Here is a 19,008-nt window from a genome sequence, read left to right as displayed (position 1 = left end):
TCTACTGTCTCTATTATAATATGACAGACCAGTTCGATCTACTGTCTCTATTATAATATGACAGACCAGCTAGATCTACTGTCTCTATTATATTATAACAGACCAGCTAGATCTACTGTCTCTTTTATATTATGACAGACCAGCTATAACTACTGTCTCTATTATAATATGACAGACCAGCAAGATCTACTCTCTCTATTATAATATGACAGACCAGCTCGATCTATTGTCTCTATTATAATATGACAGACCAGCTAGATCTACTGTCTCTATTATATTATGACAGACCAGCTAGATCTACTGTCTCTATTATATTATGACAGACCAGCTCGATCTACTGCCTCTATTATATTATCACAGACCGGCTAGATCTACTGTCCTATTATATAATGATAGACCAACTAGATCTAATGTCTCTATTATATTATGACAGACCAGCTAGATCTACAGTATTTATTATTTTATGACAGGCCAGCTAGATCTTCTGTCTCTATTATAATATGACAGACCAGTTCGATCTACTGTCTCTATTATAATATGACAGACCAGCTAGATCTACTGTCTCTATTATATTATAACAGACCAGCTAGATCTACTGTCTCTTTTATATTATGACAGACCAGCTATAACTACTGTCTCTATTATAATATGACAGACCAGCAAGATCTACTCTCTCTATTATAATATGACAGACCAGCTCGATCTACTGTCTCTATTATAATATGACAGACCAGCTAGAACTACTGTCTCTATTATAATATGACAGACCAGCGAGATCTACTGTCTCTATTATAATATGACGACCAGCTAGATCTACTGTCTCTATTATAATATGACAGAGCAGCTAGATCTACTGTCTCTATTATAATATGACAGAGCAGCTAGATCTACTGTCTCTATTATATTATGAAAGACCAGCTAGATCTACTGTCTCTATTATAATATGACAGACCAGCTCGATCTACTGTCTCTATTATAATATGACAGACCAGCTAGATCTACTGTCTCTATTATAATATGACAGACCAGCTAGAACTACTGTCTCTATTATAATATGACAGACCAGCTAGATCTACTGTCTCTATTATATTATGACAGACCAGCTAGATCTACTGTCTCTATTATATTATGACAGACCAGCTAGATCTACTGTCTCTATTATAATATGACAGACCAGCTAGATCTACTGTCTCTATTATAATATGACAGACCAGCTAGATCTACTCTCTCTATTATAATATGACAGAGCAGCTAGAACTACTGTCTCTATTATTTTATGACAGACCAGCTCGATCTACTGTCTCTATTATAATATGACAGACCAGCTAGATCTACTGTCTCTATTATATTATAACAGACCAGCTAGATTTACTGTCTCTTTTATATTATGACAGACCAGCTATAACTACTGTCTCTATTATAATATGACAGACCAGCAAGATCTACTCTCTCTATTATAATATATTTCAGACCAGCTCGATCTACTGTCTCTATTATAATATGACAGACCAGCGAGATTTCCTGTCTCTATTATAATATGACAGACCAGCTAGATCTACTGTCTCTATTATATTATGACAGACCAGCGAGATTTCCTGTCTCTATTATAATATGACAGACCAGCTAGATCTACTGTCTCTATTATAATATGACAGACCAGCTAGATCTACTGTCTCTATTATATTATAACAGACCAGCTAGATCTACTGTCTCTATTATATTATGACAGACCAGCTGGAACTACTGTCTCTATTATAATATGACAGACCAACTAGATCGACTCTCTCTATTATAATATGACAGACCAGCTAGATCTACTGTCTCTATTATAATATGACAGACCAGCTAGAACTACTGTCTCTATTATACTATGACAGACCATCTAGATCTACTGTCTCTATTATAATATGACAGACCAGCTAGATCTACTGTCTCTATTATAATATGACAGACCAGCTAGATCTACTGTCTCTATTATAATATGACAGACCATATAGATCTACTGTCTCTATTATAATATGACAGACCAGCTCGATCTACTGTCTCTATGATATTATGACAGACCAGCTAGATCTACTGTCTCTATTATAATATGACAGACCAGCTCGATCTACTGTCTCTATTATAATATGACAGACCAGCTAGATCTACTGTCTCTATTATAATATGACAGACCAGCTAGAACTACTGTCTCTATTATAATATGACAGACCAGTTGGATCTACTGTCTCTATTATAATATGACAGACCAGCTAGATCTACTGTCTCTATTATAATATGACAGACCAGCTAGATCTACTGTCTCTATTATAATATGACAGACCAGCTAGATCTACTGTCTCTATTATAATATGACAGACCAGCTAGATCTACTGTCTCTATTATAATATGACAGAGCAGCTAGATCTACTGTCTCTATTATATTATGAAAGACCAGCTAGATCTACTGTCTCTATTATAATATGACAGACCAGCTCGATCTACTGTCTCTATTATAATATGACAGACCAGCTAGATCTACTGTCTCTATTATACTATGACAGACCAGCTAGATCTACTGTCTCTATTATATTATGACAGACCAGCTAGATCTACTGTCTCTATTATAATATGACAGACCAGCTAGATCTACTGTCTCTATTATAATATGACAGACCAGCTAGATCTACTCTCTCTATTATAATATGACAGACCAGCTAGAACTACTGTCTCTATTATACTATGACAGACCATCTAGATCTACTGTCTCTATTATAATATGACAGACCAGCTAGATCTACTGTCTCTATTATAATATGACAGACCAGCTAGATCTACTGTCTCTATTATAATATGACAGACCAGCTAGATCTACTGTCTCTATTATAATATGACAGAGCAGCTAGATCTACTGTCTCTATGATATTATGACAGACCAGCTAGATCTACTGTCTCTATTATAATATGACAGACCAGCTCGATCTACTGTCTCTATTATAATATGACAGACCAGCTAGAACTACTGTCTCTATTATAATATGACAGACCAGTTGGATCTACTGTCTCTATTATAATATGACAGACCAGCTAGATCTACTGTCTCTATTATAATATGACAGACCAGCTAGATCTACTGTCTCTATTATAATATGACAGACCAGCTAGATCTACTGTCTCTATTATAATATGACAGAGCAGCTAGATCTACTGTCTCTATTATAATATGACAGAGCAGCTAGATCTACTGTCTCTATTATATTATGAAAGACCAGCTAGATCTAATGTCTCTATTACATTATGACAGACCAGCTAGATCTAATGTCTCTATTATATTATGACAGACCAGCTAGATCTACTGTCTCTATTATATTATGACAGACCAACTAGATCTAATGTCTCTATTATATTATGACAGACCAGCTAGATCTAATGTCTCTATTATATTATGACAGACCAGCTAGATCTAATGTCTCTATTATATTATGACAGACCAGCTAGATCTACTGTCTCTATTATATTATGACAGACCAGCTAGATCTAATGTCTCTATTATATTATGACAGACCAGCTAGATCTACTGTCTCTATTATAATATGACAGACCAGCTAGATCTACTCTCTCTATTATAATATGACAGACCAGCTAGAACTACTGTCTCTATTATACTATGACAGACCATCTAGATCTACTGTCTCTATTATAATATGACAGACCAGCTAGATCTACTGTCTCTATTATAATATGACAGACCAGCTAGATCTACTGTCTCTATTATATTATGACAGACCAGCTAGATCTAATGTCTCTATTACATTATGACAGACCAGCTAGATCTACTGTCTCTATTATATTATGACAGACCAGCTAGATCTAATGTCTCTATTACATTATGACAGACCAGCTAGATCTACTGTCTCTATTATAATATGACAGACCAGCTAGATCTACTGTCTCTATTATAATATGACAGACCAGCTAGATCTACTGTCTCTATTATATTATGACAGACCAGTTGGATCTACTGTCTCTATTATAATATGACAGACCAGCTAGATCTACTGTCTCTATTATAATATGACAGACCAGCTAGATCTACTGTCTCTATTATAATATGACAGACCAGCTAGATCTACTGTCTCTATTATAATATGACAGACCAGCTAGATCTACTGTCTCTATTATAATATGACAGAGCAGCTAGATCTACTGTCTCTATTATATTATGAAAGACCAGCTAGATCTACTGTCTCTATTATAATATGACAGACCAGCTCGATCTACTGTCTCTATTATAATATGACAGACCAGCTAGATCTACTGTCTCTATTATAACATGACAGACCAACTAGATCTAATGTCTCTATTATAATATGACAGACCAGCTAGAACTACTGTCTCTATTATAATATGACAGACCAGCTAGATCTACTGTCTCTATTATAATATGACAGACCAGTTCGATCTACTGTCTCTATTATAATATGACAGACCAGCTAGATCTACTGTCTCTATTATATTATAACAGACCAGCTAGATCTACTGTCTCTTTTATATTATGACAGACCAGCTATAACTACTGTCTCTATTATAATATGACAGACCAGCAAGATCTACTCTCTCTATTATAATATGACAGACCAGCTCGATCTACTGTCTCTATTATAATATGACAGACCAGCTAGAACTACTGTCTCTATTATAATATGACAGACCAGCGAGATCTACTGTCTCTATTATAATATGACGACCAGCTAGATCTACTGTCTCTATTATAATATGACAGAGCAGCTAGATCTACTGTCTCTATTATATTATGAAAGACCAGCTAGATCTACTGTCTCTATTATAATATGACAGACCAGCTCGATCTACTGTCTCTATTATAATATGACAGACCAGCTAGATCTACTGTCTCTATTATAATATGACAGACCAGCTAGATCTACTCTCTCTATTATAATATGACAGAGCAGCTAGAACTACTGTCTCTATTATTTTATGACAGACCAGCTCGATCTACTGTCTCTATTATAATATGACAGACCAGCTAGATCTACTGTCTCTATTATATTATAACAGACCAGCTAGATTTACTGTCTCTTTTATATTATGACAGACCAGCTATAACTACTGTCTCTATTATAATATGACAGACCAGCAAGATCTACTCTCTCTATTATAATATATTTCAGACCAGCTCGATCTACTGTCTCTATTATAATATGACAGACCAGCTAGAACTACTGTCTCTATTATAATATGACAGACCAGCTAGATCTACTGTCTCTATTATATTATGACAGACCAGCGAGATTTCCTGTCTCTATTATAATATGACAGACCAGCTAGATCTACTGTCTCTATTATAATATGACAGACCAGCTAGATCTACTGTCTCTATTATATTATAACAGACCAGCTAGATCTACTGTCTCTATTATATTATGACAGACCAGCTGGAACTACTGTCTCTATTATAATATGACAGACCAACTAGATCGACTCTCTCTATTATAATATGACAGACCAGCTAGATCTACTGTCTCTATTATAATATGACAGACCAGCTAGAACTACTGTCTCTATTATACTATGACAGACCATCTAGATCTACTGTCTCTATTATAATATGACAGACCAGCTAGATCTACTGTCTCTATTATAATATGACAGACCAGCTAGATCTACTGTCTCTATTATAATATGACAGAGCAGCTAGATCTACTGTCTCTATTATATTATGACAGACCAGCTAGATCTACTGTCTCTATGATATTATGACAGACCAGCTAGATCTACTGTCTCAATTATAATATGACAGACCAGCTCGATCTACTGTCTCTATTATAATATGACAGACCAGCTAGATCTACTCTCTCTATTATAATATGACAGAGCAGCTAGAACTACTGTCTCTATTATTTTATGACAGACCAGCTCGATCTACTGTCTCTATTATAATATGACAGACCAGCTAGATCTACTGTCTCTATTATATTATAACAGACCAGCTAGATTTACTGTCTCTTTTATATTATGACAGACCAGCTATAACTACTGTCTCTATTATAATATGACAGACCAGCAAGATCTACTCTCTCTATTATAATATATTTCAGACCAGCTCGATCTACTGTCTCTATTATAATATGACAGACCAGCTAGAACTACTGTCTCTATTATAATATGACAGACCAGCTAGATCTACTGTCTCTATTATATTTTGACAGACCAGCGAAATTTCCTGTCTCTATTATAATATGACAGACCAGCTAGATCTACTGTCTCTATTATAATATTACAGACCAGCTAGATCTACTGTCTCTATTATATTATAACAGACCAGCTAGATCTACTGTCTCTATTATATTATGACAGACCAGCTGGAACTACTGTCTCTATTATAATATGACAGACCAACTAGATCGACTCTCTCTATTATAATATGACAGACCAGCTAGATCTACTGTCTCTATTATAATATGACAGACCAGCTAGAACTACTGTCTCTATTATACTATGACAGACCATCTAGATCTACTGTCTCTATTATAATATGACAGACCAGCTAGATCTACTGTCTCTATTATAATATGACAGACCAGCTAGATCTACTGTCTCTATTATAATATGACAGAGCAGCTAGATCTACTGTCTCTATTATAATATGACAGACCAGCTAGAACTACTGTCTCTATTATAATATGACAGACCAGTTGGATCTACTGTCTCTATTATAATATGACAGACCAGCTAGATCTACTGTCTCTATTATAATATGACAGACCAGCTAGATCTACTGTCTCTATTATAATATGACAGACCAGCTAGATCTACTGTCTCTATTATAATATGACAGACCAGCTAGATCTACTGTCTCTATTATAATATGACAGAGCAGCTAGATCTACTGTCTCTATTATATTATGAAAGACCAGCTAGATCTACTGTCTCTATTATAATATGACAGAACAGCTCGATCTACTGTCTCTATTATAATATGACAGACCAGCTAGATCTACTGTCTCTATTATACTATGACAGACCAGCTAGATCTACTGTCTCTATTATATTATGACAGACCAGCTAGATCTACTGTCTCTATTATAATATGACAGACCAGCTAGATCTACTGTCTCTATTATAATATGACAGACCAGCTAGATCTACTCTCTCTATTATAATATGACAGAGCAGCTAGAACTACTGTCTCTATTATTTTATGACAGACCAGCTCGATCTACTGTCTCTATTATAATATGACAGACCAGCTAGATCTACTGTCTCTATTATATTATAACAGACCAGCTAGATCTACTGTCTCTTTTATATTATGACAGACCAGCTATAACTACTGTCTCTATTATAATATGACAGACCAGCAAGATCTACTCTCTCTATTATAATATATTTCAGACCAGCTCGATCTACTGTCTCTATTATAATATGACAGACCAGCTAGAACTACTGTCTCTATTATAATATGACAGACCAGCTAGATCTACTGTCTCTATTATATTATGACAGACCAGCGAGATTTCCTGTCTCTATTATAATATGACAGACCAGCTAGATCTACTGTCTCTATTATAATATGACAGACCAGCTAGATCTACTGTCTCTATTATATTATAACAGACCAGCTAGATCTACTGTCTCTATTATATTATGACAGACCAGCTGGAACTACTGTCTCTATTATAATATGACAGACCAACTAGATCGACTCTCTCTATTATAATATGACAGACCAGCTAGATCTACTGTCTCTATTATAATATGACAGACCAGCTAGAACTACTGTCTCTATTATACTATGACAGACCATCTAGATCTTGTTAGCTAGCTAGCTAACAAGGAGTGTCTAGTTGGCAGAAGAGAAGAAGGGACAAAGAAGGGACAAAGTGGGACAAAATAAAGACAGAAGAAAAGGGAAAGGGGACATTAAGGTGAAGCAGTCCTCTAAAGACACAAAAGACAATAATACAAGAAACAACACTTCTATTGCCTCTCCCTCTACGATACGCACTTCCGGTTTGGTTTGGAGCGAGTAGTTGCATTCCGCTTTGCTCCACAGGTAGTATTACAGGTAGTATTACATTTCATTTCATTACAGTACAACAGTTTGATTTGTTTGATCTTAGCTGGCTACATAGCCGTCTTTGTATCCAAGATAATTGTGTAGTCTAGAGTAATTGTCGAGGTTACCTAGCCAGTTAGAGGTTACCTAGCCAGCTACACTTTCAAACAAAGTCAACAACGCAGCCACTGCTAGCTAGCCTATTTCACCAGCCAGCAGTACTATATCATTTTAGTCAATAAGATTTTTTGCAACGTAAGCTTAACTTTCTGAACATTCGAGACGTGTAGTCCACTTGTCATTCCAATCTCCTTTGCATTAGCGTAGCCTCTTCTGTAGCCTGTCAACTATGTGTCTGTCTATCCCTGTTCTCTCCTCTCTGCACAGACCATACAAACGCTTCACACCGCGTGGCCGCTGCTACTCTAACCTGGTGGTCCCAGCGCGCACGACCCACGTGGAGTTCCAGGTCTCAGGCAGCCTCTGGAACTGCCGATCTGCGGCCAACAAGGCAGAGTTCATCTCAGCCTATGCTTCCCTCCAGTCCCTCGACTTCTTGGCACTGACGGAAACATGGATTACCACTGATAACACTGCTACTCCTACTGCTCTCTCCTCGTCTGCCCACGTGTTCTCGCACACCCCGAGAGCTTCTGGTCAGCGGGGTGGTGGCACTGGGATCCTCATCTCTCCCAAGTGGACATTCTCTCTTTCTCCCCTGACCCATCTGTCTATCGCCTCCTTTGAATTCCATGCTGTCACAGTTACCAGCCCTTTCAAGCTTAACATCCTTATCATTTATCGCCCTCCAGGTTCCCTTGGAGAGTTCATCAATGAGCTTGACGCCCTGATAAGTTCCTTTCCTGAGGATGGCTCACCTCTCACAGTTCTGGGTGACTTTAACCTCCCCACGTCTACCTTTGACTCATTCCTCTCTGCCTCCTTCTTTCCACTCCTCTCCTCTTTTGACCTCACCCTCTCACCTTCCCCCCCTACTCACAAGGCAGGCAATACGCTTGACCTCATCTTTACTAGATGCTGTTCTTCCACTAATCTCATTGCAACTCCCCTCCAAGTCTCCGACCACTACCTTGTATCCTTTTCCCTCTCGCTCTCATCCAACACTTCCCACACTGCCCCTACTCGGATGGTATCGCGCCGTCCCAACCTTCGCTCTCTCTCCCCCGCTACTCTCTCCTCTTCCATCCTATCATCTCTTCCCTCTGCTCAAACCTTCTCCAACCTATCTCCTGATTCTGCCTCCTCAACCCTCCTCTCCTCCCTTTCTGCATCCTTTGACTCTCTATGTCCCCTATCCTCCAGGCCGGCTCGGTCCTCCCCTCCTGCTCCGTGGCTCGACGACTCATTGCGAGCTCACAGAACAGGGCTCTGGGCAGCCGAGCGGAAATGGAGGAAAACTCGCCTCCCTGCGGACCTGGCATCCTTTCACTCCCTCCTCTCTACATTCTCCTCTTCTGTCTCTGCTGCTAAAGCCAATTTCTACCACTCTAAATTCCAAGCATCTGCCTCTAACCCTAGGAAGCTCTTTGCCACCTTCTCCTCCCTCCTGAATCCTCCTCCCCCTCCTCCCCCCTCCTCCCTCTCTGCTGATGACTTCGTCAACCATTTTGAAAAGAAGGTCGACGACATCCGATCCTCGTTTGCTAAGTCAAACGACACCGCTGGTTCTGCTCACACTGCCCTACCCTGTGCTTTGACCTCTTTCTCCCCTCTCTCTCCAGATGAAATCTCGCGTCTTGTGACGGCCGGCCGCCCAACAACCTGCCCGCTTGACCCTATCCCCTCCTCTCTTCTCCAGACCATTTCCGGAGACCTTCTCCCTTACCTCACCTCGCTCATCAACTCATCCTTGACCGCTGGCTACGTCCCTTCCGTCTTCAAGAGAGCGAGAGTTGCACCCCTTCTGAAAAAACCTACACTCGATCCCTCCGATGTCAACAACTACAGACCAGTATCCCTTCTTTCTTTTCTCTCCAAAACTCTTGAACGTGCCGTCCTTGGCCAGCTCTCCTGCTATCTCTCTCAGAATGACCTTCTTGATCCAAATCAGTCAGGTTTCAAGACTAGTCATTCAACTGAGACTGCTCTTCTCTGTGTCACGGAGGCGCTCCGCACTGCTAAAGCTAACTCTCTCTCCTCTGCTCTCATCCTTCTAGACCTATCGGCTGCCTTTGATACTGTGAACCATCATATCCTCCTCTCCACCCTCTCCGAGCTGGGCATCTCCGGCGCGGCCCACGCTTGGATTGCGTCCTACCTGACAGGTCGCTCCTACCAGGTGGCGTGGCGAGAATCTGTCTCCGCACCACGTGCTCTCACCACTGGTGTCCCCCAGGGCTCTGTTCTAGGCCCTCTCCTATTCTCGCTATACACCAAGTCACTTGGCTCTGTCATATCCTCACATGGTCTCTCCTATCATTGCTATGCAGACGACACACAATTAATCTTCTCCTTTCCCCCCTCTGATAACCAGGTGGTGAATCGCATCTCTGCATGTCTGGCAGACATATCAGTGTGGATGACGGATCACCACCTCAAGCTGAACCTCGGCAAGACGGAGCTGCTCTTCCTCCCGGGGAAGGACTGCCCGTTCCATGATCTCGCCATCACGGTTGACAACTCCATTGTGTCCTCCTCCCAGAGTGCTAAGAACCTTGGCGTGATCCTGGACAACACCCTGTCGTTCTCAACTAACATCAAGGCGGTGACCCGTTCCTGTAGGTTCATGCTCTACAACATTCGCAGAGTACGACCCTGCCTCACGCAGGAAGCGGCGCAGGTCCTAATCCAGGCACTTGTCATCTCCCGTCTGGATTACTGCAACTCGCTGTTGGCTGGGCTCCCTGCCTGTGCCATTAAACCCCTACAACTCATCCAGAACGCCGCAGCCCGTCTGGTGTTCAACTTTCCCAAGTTCTCTCACGTCACCCCGCTCCTCCGCTCTCTCCACTGGCTTCCAGTTGAAGCTCGCATCCGCTACAAGACCATGGTGCTTGCCTACGGAGCTGTGAGGGGAACGGCACCTCCGTACCTTCAGGCTCTGATCAGGCCCTACACCCAAACAAGGGCACTGCGTTCATCCACCTCTGGCCTGCTCGCCTCCCTACCTCTGAGGAAGTACAGTTCCCGCTCAGCCCAGTCAAAACTGTTCGCTGCTCTGGCACCCCAATGGTGGAACAAACTCCCTCACGACGCCAGGTCAGCGGAGTCAATCACCACCTTCCGAAGACACCTGAAACGCCACCTCTTTAAGGAATACCTAGGATAGGATAAAGTAATCCTTCTAACCCCCCCCCCTTAAAAGAGTTAGATGCACTATTGTAAAGTGGTTGTTCCACTGGATATCATAAGGTGAATGCACCAATTTGTAAGTCGCTCTGGATAAGAGCGTCTGCTAAATGACTTAAATGTAAATGTAAATCTACTGTCTCTATTATAATATGACAGACCAGCTAGATCTACTGTCTCTATTATAATATGACAGACCAGCTAGATCTACTGTCTCTATTATAATATGACAGACCAGCTAGATCTACTGTCTCTATTATAATATGACAGACCAGCTAGATCTACTGTCTCTATTATAATATGACAGAGCAGCTAGATCTACTGTCTCTATGATATTATGACAGACCAGCTAGATCTACTGTCTCTATTATAATATGACAGACCAGCTAGATCTACTGTCTCTATTATAATATGACAGACCAGTTGGATCTACTGTCTCTATTATATTATGACAGACCAGCTAGATCTACTGTCTCTATTATAATATGACAGACCAGCTAGATCTACTGTCTCTATTATAATATGACAGACCAGCTAGATCTACTGTCTCTATTATAATATGACAGACCAGTTAGATCTACTGTCTCTATTATAATATGACAGACCAGCTAGATCTACTGTCTCTATTATAATATGACAGACCAGCTAGATCTACTGTCTCTATTATATTGTGACAGACCAGCTAGATCTACTGTCTCTATTATATTATGACAGACCAGCTAGATCTACTGTCTCTATTATAATATGACAGACCAGCTAGAACTACTGTCTCTATTATAATATGACAGACCAGCTAGATCTACTCTCTCTATTATAATATGACAGAGCAGCTAGAACTACTGTCTCTATTATTTTATGACAGACCAGCTCGATCTACTGTCTCTATTATAATATGACAGACCAGCTAGATCTACTGTCTCTATTATATTATAACAGACCAGCTAGATCTACTGTCTCTTTTATATTATGACAGACCAGCTATAACTACTGTCTCTATTATAATATGACAGACCAGCAAGATCTACTCTCTCTATTATAATATATTTCAGACCAGCTCGATCTACTGTCTCTATTATAATATGACAGACCAGCTAGAACTACTGTCTCTATTATAATATGACAGACCAGCTAGATCTACTGTCTCTATTATATTATGACAGACCAGCGAGATTTCCTGTCTCTATTATAATATGACAGACCAGCTAGATCTACTGTCTCTATTATAATATGACAGACCAGCTAGATCTACTGTCTCTATTATATTATAACAGACCAGCTAGATCTACTGTCTCTATTATATTATGACAGACCAGCTGGAACTACTGTCTCTATTATAATATGACAGACCAACTAGATCGACACTCTCTATTATAATATGACAGACCAGCTAGATCTACTGTCTCTATTATAATATGACAGACCAGCTAGAACTACTGTCTCTATTATACTATGACAGACCATCTAGATCTACTGTCTCTATTATAATATGACAGACCAGCTAGATCTACTGTCTCTATTATATTATGACAGACCAGCTAGATCTACTGTCTCTATTATAATATGACAGACCAGCTAGATCTACTGTCTCTATTATAATATGACAGAGCAGCTAGATCTACTGTCTCTATTATATTATGAAAGACCAGCTAGATCTACTGTCTCTATTATAATATTACAGACCAGCTCGATCTACTGTCTCTATTATAATATGACAGACCAGCTAGATCTACTGTCTCTATTATAATATGACAGACCAGCTAGAACCACTGTCTCTATTAGAATATGACAGACCAGCTAGATCTACTGTCTCTATTATATTATGACAGACCAGCTAGATCTACTGTCTCTATTATATTATGACAGACCAGCTAGATCTACTGTCTCTATTATAATATGACAGACCAGCTAGAACTACTGTCTCTATTGTTTTATGATAGACCAGCTAGATCTACTGTCTCTATTATATTATAACAGACCAGCTAGATCTACTGTCTCTATTATAATATGACAGACCAGCTATAACTACTGTCTCTATTATAATATGACAGACCAGCTAGAACTACTGTCTCTATTATAATATGACAGACCAGCTAGATCTACTGTCTCTATTATATTATGACAGACCAGCTAGATCTACTGTCTCTATTATAATATGACAGACCAGCTAGATCTAATGTCTCAATTATAATATGACAGACCAGCTAGATCTACTATGTCTATTATAATATGACACACCAGCTAGATCTAATGTCTCTATTACATTATGACAGACCAGCTAGATCTAATGTCTCTATTATATTATGACAGACCAGCTAGATCTACTGTCTCTATTAAAATATGACAGACCAGCTAGAACTACTGTCTCTATTATAATATGACAGACCAGCTAGATCTACTGTCTCTATTATAATATGACAGACCATTTAGATCTACTGTTTCTATTATAATATGACAGACCAGCTAGATCTACTGTCTCTATTATATTAAGACAGACCAGCTAGAACTACTGTCTCTATTATAATATGACAGACCAGCTAGATCTACTCTCTCTATTATAATTTGACAGACCAGCTAGATCTACTGTCTCTATTATAATATGACAGACCAGCTAGATCTACTCTCTCTATTATAATATGACAGACCAGCTAGATCTACTGTCTCTATTATAATATGACAGACCAGCTAGATATACTGTCTCTATTATAATATGACAGACCAGCTAGAACTACTGTCTCTATTCTACTATGACAGACCAGCTAGATCTACTGTCTCTATTATATTATGACAGACCAGCTAGATCTACTGTCTCTATTATAATATGACAGACCAGCTAGATCTACTGTCTCTATTATAATATGACAGACCAGCTAGATCTACTGTCTCTATTATAATATGACAGACCAGCTAGATCTACTGTCTCTATTATAATATGACAGACCAGCTAGATCTACTGTCTCTATTATAATATGACAGACCAGCTAGATCTAATGTCTCTATTATATTATGACAGACCAGCTAGATCTAATGTCTCTATTACATTATGACAGACCAGCTCGATCTACTGTCTCTATTATAATATGACAGACCAGCTAGATCTACTGTCTCTATTATAATATGACAGACCAGCTAGAACTACTGTCTCTATTATAATATGACAGACCAGCTAGATCTACTGTCTCTATTATATTATGACAGACCAGCTAGATCTACTGTCTCTATTATATTATGACAGACCAGCTAGATCTACTGTCTCTATTATAATATGACAGACCAGCTAGATCTACTGTCTCTATTATAATATGACAGACCAGCTAGATCTACTCTCTCTATTATAATATGACAGAGCAGCTAGAACTACTGTCTCTATTATTTTATGACAGACCAGCTCGATTTACTGTCTCTATTATAATATGACAGACCAGCTAGATCTACTGTCTCTATTATATTATAACAGACCAGCTAGATCTACTGTCTCTTTTATATTATGACAGACCAGCTATAACTACTGTCTCTATTATAATATGACAGACCAGCAAGATCTACTCTCTCTATTATAATATATTTCAGACCAGCTCGATCTACTGTCTCTATTATAATATGACAGACCAGCTAGAACTACTGTCTCTATTATAATATGACAGACCAGCTAGATCTACTGTCTCTATTATATTATGACAGACCAGCGAGATTTCCTGTCTCTATTATAATATGACAGACCAGCTAGATCTACTGTCTCTATTATAATATGACAGACCAGCTAGATCTACTGTCTCTATTATATTATAACAGACCAGCTAGATCTACTGTCTCTATTATATTATGACAGACCAGCTGGAACTACTGTCTCTATTATAATATGACAGACCAACTAGATCGACTCTCTCTATTATAATATGACAGACCAGCTAGATCTACTGTCTCTATTATAATATGACAGACCAGCTAGAACTACTGTCTCTATTATACTATGACAGACCATCTAGATCTACTGTCTCTATTATAATATGACAGACCAGCTAGATCTACTGTCTCTATTATAATATGACAGACCAGCTAGATCTACTGTCTCTATTATAATATGACAGACCAGCTAGATCTACTGTCTCTATTATAATATGACAGAGCAGCTAGATCTACTGTCTCTATGATATTATGACAGACCAGCTAGATCTACTGTCTCTATTATAATATGACAGACCAGCTCGATCTACTGTCTCTATTATAATATGACAGACCAGCTAGATCTACTGTCTCTATTATAATATGACAGACCAGCTAGAACTACTGTCTCTATTATAATATGACAGACCAGTTGGATCTGCTGTCTCTATTATAATATGACAGACCAGCTAGATCTACTGTCTCTATTATAATATGACAGACCAGCTAGATCTACTGTCTCTATTATAATATGACAGACCAGCTAGATCTACTGTCTCTATTATAATATGACAGACCAGCTAGATCTACTGTCTCTATTATAATATGACAGAGCAGCTAGATCTACTGTCTCTATTATATTATGAAAGACCAGCTAGATCTACTGTCTCTATTATAATATGACAGACCAGCTAGATCTACTGTCTCTATTATAATATGACAGACCAACTAGATCTAATGTCTCTATTATAATATGACAGACCAGCTAGAACTACTGTCTCTATTATAATATGACAGACCAGCTAGATCTACTGTCTCTATTATAATATGACAGACCAGTTCGATCTACTGTCTCTATTATAATATGACAGACCAGCTAGATCTACTGTCTCTATTATAATATGACAGAGCAGCTAGATCTACTGTCTCTATTATAATATGACAGACCAGCGAGATTTCCTGTCTCTATTATAATATGACAGACCAGCTAGATCTACTGTCTCTATTATAATATGACAGACAAGCTAGATCTACTGTCTCTATTATATTATAACAGACCAGCTAGATCTACTGTCTCTATTATATTATGACAGACCAGCTGGAACTACTGTCTCTATTATAATATGACAGACCAACTAGATCGACTCTCTCTATTATAATATGACAGACCAGCTAGATCTACTGTCTCTATTATAATATGACAGACCAGCTAGAACTACTGTCTCTATTATACTATGACAGACCATCTAGATCTACTGTCTCTATTATAATATGACAGACCAGTTCGATCTACTGTCTCTATTATAATATGACAGACCAGCTAGATCTACTGTCTCTATTATATTATAACAGACCAGCTAGATCTACTGTCTCTATTATATTATGACAGACCAGCTAGAACTACTGTCTCTATTATAATATGACAGACCAGCAAGATCTACTCTCTCTATTATAATATGACAGACCAGCTCGATCTATTGTCTCTATTATAATATGACAGACCAGCTAGATCTACTGTCTCTATTATATTATGAAAGACCAGCTAGATCTACTGTCTCTATTATAATATGACAGACCAGCTAGATCTACTGTCTCTATTATATTATGACAGACCAGCTAGATCTACTGTCTCTATTATATTATGACAGACCAGCTAGATCTAATGTCTCTATTATAATATGACAGACCAGCTAGATCTACTGTCTCTATTATATTATGACAGACCAGCTAGATCTACTGTCTCTATTATAATATGACAGACCAGTTCGATCTACTGTCTCTATTATAATATGACAGACCAGCTAGATCTACTGTCTCTATTATATTATAACAGACCAGCTAGATCTACTGTCTCTTTTATATTATGACAGACCAGCTATAACTACTGTCTCTATTATAATATGACAGACCAGCAAGATCTACTCTCTCTATTATAATATGACAGACCAGCTCGATCTACTGTCTCTATTATAATATGACAGACCAGCTAGAACTACTGTCTCTATTATAATATGACAGACCAGCGAGATCTACTGTCTCTATTATAATATGACGACCAGCTAGATCTACTGTCTCTATTATAATATGACAGAGCAGCTAGATCTACTGTCTCTATTATAATATGACAGAGCAGCTAGATCTACTGTCTCTATTATATTATGAAAGACCAGCTAGATCTACTGTCTCTATTATAATATGACAGACCAGCTCGATCTACTGTCTCTATTATAATATGACAGACCAGCTAGATCTACTGTCTCTATTATAATATGACAGACCAGCTAGAACTACTGTCTCTATTATAATATGACAGACCAGCTAGATCTACTGTCTCTATTATATTATGACAGACCAGCTAGATCTACTGTCTCTATTATATTATGACAGACCAGCTAGATCTACTGTCTCTATTATAATATGACAGACCAGCTAGATCTACTGTCTCTATTATAATATGACAGACCAGCTAGATCTACTCTCTCTATTATAATATGACAGAGCAGCTAGAACTACTGTCTCTATTATTTTATGACAGACCAGCTCGATCTACTGTCTCTATTATAATATGACAGACCAGCTAGATCTACTGTCTCTATTATATTATAACAGACCAGCTAGATTTACTGTCTCTTTTATATTATGACAGACCAGCTATAACTACTGTCTCTATTATAATATGACAGACCAGCAAGATCTACTCTCTCTATTATAATATATTTCAGACCAGCTCGATCTACTGTCTCTATTATAATATGACAGACCAGCGAGATTTCCTGTCTCTATTATAATATGACAGACCAGCTAGATCTACTGTCTCTATTATATTATGACAGACCAGCGAGATTTCCTGTCTCTATTATAATATGACAGACCAGCTAGATCTACTGTCTCTATTATAATATGACAGACCAGCTAGATCTACTGTCTCTATTATATTATAACAGACCAGCTAGATCTACTGTCTCTATTATATTATGACAGACCAGCTGGAACTACTGTCTCTATTATAATATGACAGACCAACTAGATCGACTCTCTCTATTATAATATGACAGACCAGCTAGATCTACTGTCTCTATTATAATATGACAGACCAGCTAGAACTACTGTCTCTATTATACTATGACAGACCATCTAGATCTACTGTCTCTATTATAATATGACAGACCAGCTAGATCTACTGTCTCTATTATAATATGACAGACCAGCTAGATCTACTGTCTCTATTATAATATGACAGACCATATAGATCTACTGTCTCTATTATAATATGACAGACCAGCTCGATCTACTGTCTCTATGATATTATGACAGACCAGCTAGATCTACTGTCTCTATTATAATATGACAGACCAGCTCGATCTACTGTCTCTATTATAATATGACAGACCAGCTAGATCTACTGTCTCTATTATAATATGACAGACCAGCTAGAACTACTGTCTCTATTATAATATGACAGACCAGTTGGATCTACTGTCTCTATTATAATATGACAGACCAGCTAGATCTACTGTCTCTATTATAATATGACAGACCAGCTAGATCTACTGTCTCTATTATAATATGACAGACCAGCTAGATCTACTGTCTCTATTATAATATGACAGACCAGCTAGATCTACTGTCTCTATTATAATATGACAGAGCAGCTAGATCTACTGTCTCTATTATATTATGAAAGACCAGCTAGATCTACTGTCTCTATTATAATATGACAGACCAGCTCGATCTACTGTCTCTATTATAATATGACAGAC

The sequence above is a fragment of the Salvelinus alpinus genome, chromosome 31, assembly GCF_045679555.1.
Source record: "Salvelinus alpinus chromosome 31, SLU_Salpinus.1, whole genome shotgun sequence".
Classification (NCBI taxonomy): Eukaryota; Metazoa; Chordata; class Actinopteri; order Salmoniformes; family Salmonidae; genus Salvelinus; species Salvelinus alpinus.
The sequence above is the reverse complement of the archived record's forward strand: the minus strand, read 5'-3'. Positions refer to the sequence as shown.